At 36.9% G+C, this 7546-nt stretch overlaps 1 pseudogene; it reads left to right on the top strand.

Annotated features, from left to right (window-relative positions):
* The first annotated feature begins 1169 nt into the window (after positions 1-1169).
* LOC131514164 (small ribosomal subunit protein uS3-like) overlaps positions 1170-7546 on the top strand; it is a 52606-nt pseudogene continuing 46229 nt past the window's right edge.

Here is a 7546-nt window from a genome sequence, read left to right as displayed (position 1 = left end):
AATTTCGTGATAGCCATGAACAAGCATATATCCTAGAAAACAAATTCCCTTATGAGTGGCTATCCCTTCTTTCTTGGAGCACATGAACTTGGGTTTGTTCACCGAGAGGGAAAGGGCTTACTCTTATTAAAGTGGCTCTATCATGAAGATATGAACATAGCCTAGAAGAAAAGCTTAGGTATGAACACAGAAGAAAATGCCTCTCCCCTTATTTGTGGCAAAGATAATACATACAAACATAGAAAACTAATGTCTCTCTCCTTATTTGTGGCAAAGAAAACTGTTCTGGGCAGGTTAAACCATGCACCATACACATGGAAATCAATATACAATAACTGGAAGCACATGAGGGACAATTAGACAGCAACCCAATAACACAAGATATCAATTTGATACCAAAAATCTTGAAAAAAATAGTATGAAATGTGATCTCAGAATTGTTTGATAGGAAACTACTTGTTTGACACATTGTGTAATGCATTCCACAAATGACACATCTTCAAAAATACTAATTTTGCCAACATGTGGATTGTTCAATCTATTCTGGGAAATAAAGAAGAAAGCAAAATTTAAAAAAAAATGTCTAATAATTACGAACAAGTAAAAAATAACACCTCTATCTTTCAGGATATAATTAAGACAGAAATAGTCACTGTGAAAAAAATAAAAGTAAATTATATGGAAAAACATGGATAACTTCTTTGAAGTTTTCAGCATATGGGGAAAAATACAGAGAAATATCTAGTTGAAAACATCCTCTTCAGACTTTAATAGTTCATCAAAATGATTCTTATAAGAATCTCCTTAGGGCTGAGAAAATTCCCCTAGTCTGATAAGGGAAGACAATTCCCAATTCAAGCACCCACTATCTTGAAATGCCTATAGTCATGCATCTGTTTTTAATAAGCTAATTCTGTCAATATTGGGGTTTCCAAATACCAGTTAATTAGATATTCTATAGGGAGACTTTCACAGACTTTAGATTAAAATGTATTCACTCAAAGGAGGAAGAGTTAAGATGGCAGAACAGCATGGAGACCCTGAGCTTTTCTCATCCCTGAAACACAGCTAGATCAGCACCAAACCATTTTGAACATTTAGGAAATTGATCTGAGGCTCACCACGACAATCTGCATAACTTGAGCCATAGAACTTGGCATGTACGCGGTATGGAGAGGGGAACTGGGGGGAGAGAAAAACTGGGGGAAAGGGTAGGGAGCTGTTTTGGTGGAGAGACGACAGAGAAAGAGAAAGGGGGAGAATGCAGCACATTGGGATTGTGCAAGAAAAGAACTCCCCTGAAAGTATCTGGAGAAAGAAACAGTGAAAACACAGGGACTCAACAAGAAAACTTTTCCCCAAAACCACTGATGGGAAGAAAGGAGAGGGTTTCAATAACACCAAGATTCTATAAACACTGGAACAGGGAGTCTGAGGTTCTGGAGCTCAGTGCCTGGCAGTGCCCTGGTGAAGAAGTAGGGCAAATCCCTAGCAGCAGGCAGCAGGATCTGAGGGGTCCATGTGCCACATGGGGAGAAGCAGTTCTCCTGCTTGGAGTACCTTTGGTAGAGGCCATACGGCTTCCCCTCAGGCAAAGGTCCCAGATGACCCTGGAGAGCAGCTACGTATGCTGGTATTGGCACAAAGATGCCAGAGTATGATAAAACCTGAGGCTGGCTGTGTGTTGTGATTTAGCATAATCTCTGAACTTCTGCCGTTGTGCAATTGCTCCACGTTTTCTGGGGCAAGCTGGTACCCACCTATTGTTCAGTGAGACCCTCACCCAGAGAGCATAGGTCCAAGCCTCTGGGGTCTCTGAAATGTAGGGTTTTGAAACACAAGTTCATTGAGATAAAACTCTCCATCCCCTTACTTTCAATCTGAAGGTGTCTTTAAGTCTAAAATGAGTCTCTTGTAAGCAGCATATAGATGATCTTGGTTTTTTAAATTTTTTTATCCACTCTGATATCCTGTGTCTTTGATTGGAGTTTTTAGTCCATTGACATTTAGAGTGAGTACTGAAAGATATAAATTTAGTGCCACTGTGGTGCTTATAGAGTTGGTGTTTCTGGTGGTGTTGTCTGGTCCTTTCTAGTCTTTTTTGCTTTGGGTCCTTTTTGCTTTGTTATCTTTTCTCCATTCAAAGAGTTTCCTTTTAAGTTTCTTGCAGGGCTGGTTTAGTGGTCATGAACTCCTTTAGTTTTGGTTTGTCTGGGAAACTCTTTAGCTCTCCTATTTTGAAAGATCTCAAATACACAACCTAATTTTACACCTGAAAAGCAAGAAAAAGAAAAGGAAACAAATCCCAAAATCAGCAGAGGAAGGGAAATAATAAAGATTAGAGCAGAAATCAATGATATCAAAATCAAAAAACAGATATCAACTTCAATAAAACCAGGAGCTGGTTCTTTGAAAGAATTAACCAAACTGATAAACCCCTACCCAGACTGATCAAAAAGAAAAAGGAAAGGACCCAAATAAATAAAATCAAGAATGAAAGAGGAGAGATCACAACCAACACTGCAGAAATGCAAACAATAATAAGAGAATATTATGAGCAATCATATGCCAACAAATTGGTCAATCAGGGAGAAATGGAAAAAATTCCTAAAAACATGTAAACTAATAAAACTGAAACAGGAAGATATAGAAAAAATGAACAGACTCATAACCAGTAATGAAATTGAATCAGTAATCAAAAATAACTCAACAAACAAGAATCCAGGGCTGGATGGCTTTCCAGGGGAATTCTACCAAACATTTAAAGAAGAGTTAATACTTATTCTTTAAAAGCTGTTCCAAAAATATAAATGGAAGGAAAACTTCCAAACTCTTTCTATGAGGCCAACATTACCTTGATTCCAAAACCAGAGGAAGACTCCAGTAAAAAGAACTACAGACCAATTTCCTTGATGAACATGGGGCAAAAATTCTCAATAAGATTCTAGCAAACTGGATCCAATAATATATTAAAAGAATTATTCACCATGATTAAGCGGGATTTATTCCTGGGATACAGGGCTAGTTCAGTATCTGCGAATCAATCAATGCAATACATCATATTAATAAAAGAAAGGATAGGAACCACATGATCTTCTCAATAGATGTAGAGAAAACATTTGACAAAACACAGCATCCTTTCTTGATAAAAACTCTCAAGAAATTAGGGATAGAAGGATCATACCTCAAGATCTTAAAAGCCATATGTAAAAGATCCACCACTAATATCATCCTCAATGGGGAAAAACTGAGAGTTTTCCCCCTTAGGTCAGGAACACAACAGGGATGTCCACTCTTGCCAGTTATTCGACACTGTATTGAAAGTTCTAGCCTCAGCAATTAGCCAATACAAAGAAATAAATGGCATCCATATTGGTGAGTATGAAGTCAAACTTTCACATTATACTCTAAATGGAAAATCCAAAAGATTCCACCAAAAAACTGCTACAACTGATCCATAAATTCAGCAAAGCTCCAGGATATAACACCAATGCACAGAAATTCGTTGCATTTCTATACACCAATAATTAAGTTGCACAAAGAGAAATCAAGGAATCAATCCCATTTACAATTGCACCATAAAATGCCTAGGAATAAACCTAACCAAAAAGGTGGAAAATCTATACACTGAAAACTATAGAAAGCTAATGAAAGAAACTGAAGAAATACACCAAAAAAATGGATAAATATTCTTTGCTCATGGGTTGGAAGAAAAAATATTGTTAAAATGTCAATACTACCCAAAGCAATCTACATATTCAATTCAATCCCTATCAAAATAACACCAGCATTCTTCACAGAGCTAGAACAAACAATCCTAAAATTTGAATTGAACCATAATAGACCCCGAATAGCCAAAGCAATCCTGAAAAAGTAAACCAAAGCTGGAAGCATCACAATTCCGGACTTCAAACTGTATTTGGAAGCTGTAGTATCAAGACAGTATGATACTGGCACAAAAACAGACGCATAGATCAATGAAACAGAGTAGAGAACCCAGAAATTGACCCACAAACATACGGCCAACTAATCTTTGACAAAGTGGGAAAGAATATCCGATGGAAAAAGAGAGAGTCTCTTCAGCAAATGGTGTTGGGAGAACTGGACAGCGACATGCAGAAAAATGAGCCTAGATGATTTTCTTACACCATACACAAAAATAAACTCAAAATGGATGAAAGATCTAAATGTAAGACATGGAGCCATCAAAATCCTAGAGGACAAAACAAGCAACAACCTCTTTGACGTTGGCCACAGCAACTTCGTACTTGACATGTCTTAGGAGGCAAAGGAAACAAAAGCAAAAATGAACTACTGGGACCTCATCAAGATAAAATGCTTCTCCATGGTGAAGGAAACAACCAACAAAACTAAAAGGCAACTGACAGGATGGGAGAAGATATTTACAAATGACATATCAGATAAAGGGTTAGTATCCAATATCTATAAAGAATTTATCAAACTCAACACCCAAAAAACAAATAACCCAATGAAGAAATGGGCAAAAGACATGAATAGACACTTTTGTAAAGAAGAAATCCATATGGCTAACAGACACACGAAAAAATGCTCAACATGGCTCATCATCAGGGAGATACAAATCAAAAGCACAATGAGATACCACCTCACACCTGTCAGAATGACTAAAATTAACAACTCAGGCAATGACAGATGTTGGTGAGGATGCGGAGAGAGAGGATCTCACTCTCCCTCTCTCTCTTCTCTCTCTCTCTCTCCCTCTTGAAACTGGTGCAGCCACTCCGGAAAACAGTATGGGGGTTCCTCAAAAAATTAAACATAGAACTACCCTATGACCCAGTAATTGCACTACTAGGTATTTATCCAAAGGATATAGGTGTGCTTTTTCAAAGGGGCACATGGATCTCAATGTTTATAGCAGCACTATCAACAATAGCCAAAGTATAGAAAGACCCCAAATGTCCATCAACTGATGAATGGATAAAGAGATTATATATATATATATATATATATATATATATATATATATATATACACACACACACAAACACACTGAAATATTACTCAGCAATCAAAAAGAATGAAATCTTGCCATTTACAATAATATGGCTGGAACTACAGGGTATTATGCTAAGTGAAATAAGTCAGTCAGAGAAAGACAAATATCATATGATTTTATTCATATGGAATTTAAGATACAAGACAGATGAACATAAGGAAGGAGATCAAAAGTAATATAAAAACAGAGAGGGAGACAAACTATAAGAGACTCTTAAATACAGAAAACAAACTGAAGGTTGCTGGTAGGGTGTTGGGTTGGGAAACTGCTAAAGGGGAGAGAGGCATTAAGGAGGATACTTGTTGGGATGAGCACTGGATGTTATATGTAAGTAATGAATCACTAAATCCTATTGCTGAAATTATTATTACACTATGTGTTAACTAACTTGGATCCAAATTTAAAAAAAAACAAAAACAAAAACAAAAAAATCTGTAAACAAACTGATGGTTACCAGAGGCTAGGTGGGTGGGGGGGATCAGTGAAATAGCTAATGGGAATTAAAGAGTTTACTTACCATGATAAGCACTGAGTATTGTATAAAATTGTTGAATCAGTACATTGTATGTCTGAAACCAATATAACACTGAATGTTAACTATACTGGAATTAAAATTTTTTTTTTAATTTTTTTTCAACGTTTTTTATTTATTTTTGGGACAGAGAGAGACAGAGCATGAACGGGGGAGGGGCAGAGAGAGAGGGAGACACAGAATCGGAAACAGGCTCCAGGCTCCGAGCCATCAGCCCAGAGCCCGACGCGGGGCTCGAACTCACGGACCGCGAGATCGTGACCTGGCTGAAGTCGGACGCTCAACCGACTGCGCCACCCAGGCGCCCCTGGAATTAAAATTTTAAAAAATGTTTAAAAATGTCAATTAAAGAAAATATTCAAATAATCAGGTTTCTATAAAATAAAATAAATGTATTTATAGTAGAAATCAGACGCTGATGTCACACACATACACGTCCTAATGTTAACCTTACAAAATAGAATACATTTTATTCTTTATTTTATTTACAAAAGCCTAGACTTTTTTTGCCTAGTCAAAAAAGTATATAACAGACTCTAAGAGTTGGGGTGGATATCTTTCCAGATGGCTTCTCTCAGCCAAGGACAATTCCTGTATAAGTTTACAAACTTAAGCCATTACCTGCACCTTGCAGATGGTTACAACTTTAGGTAAAGAGAATGTAGGTAGTACATCAGGAATATTCACTAGAATCATCTAACTGAAGCCAACTGATAGGTATATAGCCTATAAAAACCTTCACTAATTTATGTCAGCATTTCAGTTTTTTATGGCGCATTAATGTAACATTTTTCACACCCTTTTTAAACTTTGTTTAAAGTTTATTTATTTTGAGAGAGAGACAGAGAGAGTGAGCAGGAGAGAAGCAAGGGAGGGAGGGACAGAGAATCCCAAGCAGGCTTTACACTGTCAGTGTAGAGCCCAACCCGGGGCTCGAACACACCGACTGTGAGATCATGACCTAAGCTGAAATCAAGAGTCCAACACTTCACCCACTGAGCCACTCAGGCGCTCCAACAGAATATATTTTTAAATTATTGAAACGTCACATTTCAAAATGTCAAAATTAACACATTCACACAAGTATACAATCAAATTTGCAATAAAATGTCAATACATTTGAAGAGTTACCATTTCTTGCCTTGAATGCATACCAGAGTGTAAAAGATAACTGGCTCTAATCAGCAAAGCATCTGTATATGAACTTTCCTCAAAGATCTTTGCAGAGCCTGGCATTAACTTTTAAAAGCATATTTCTATGTGCTATGTTAGCTACTCATTGCTTGAATATTACATGAATACAATAGCAGACTGTTTTTCTTCACCATAAAAGTTTAGAAAAGTACAGGGTAAGACTGAATTTAATCAATTATTTTTATATACTTATGTACAAAAAGGCAACAAATATTCAGAAGGCCATGATAGATTGCTCATTTCTTAGTCTGTCTAAAGAAACTTTCTAGTCCAATAAGCCAAGGGCATCATAACAACTCCTTCAGATATTATTAACAAAGAAACTCTAGAAAACTGATAACCATTCTTGTAAGGAAGAGAAGGAGATTAGGGATGGCTTTGCCGAATCAGCATAGTATTATGAACTGACAATCAGCCTGCAGAAGACAGCTCATTAACAACCTAAACCACGAAAACACCACAGAGAAGTAAAGATCTCCATAGGTGACATGGGGCTGAAAGCTGTCAGTGAATACTGCTTCTTCTTCAGTGCAATTGCCTTTAAAAGAAAAGTTAATGGGAAGAAATAGCAAACCAGATCAATAAAATCAGCATGACCTTCAAGATGGCAGGAGGCAGAACATGTTATCTAACCAAGTTAATGGTTTCTTGAGCAGTCACAGACGCCACTTATTGGAGGACAGTGTTATTTGTATCTGACATGGACATTACATACACAACTTCGAAACATAATTATTTAAGAATTGACCAAACATATTCTATATCTGACAGGAAATCACAAG

Source organism: Neofelis nebulosa, chromosome 1, assembly GCF_028018385.1.
Source record: "Neofelis nebulosa isolate mNeoNeb1 chromosome 1, mNeoNeb1.pri, whole genome shotgun sequence".
In the NCBI taxonomy this organism is placed as follows: domain Eukaryota; kingdom Metazoa; phylum Chordata; class Mammalia; order Carnivora; family Felidae; genus Neofelis; species Neofelis nebulosa.
The sequence above is the reverse complement of the archived record's forward strand: the minus strand, read 5'-3'. Positions and strand labels throughout refer to the sequence as shown.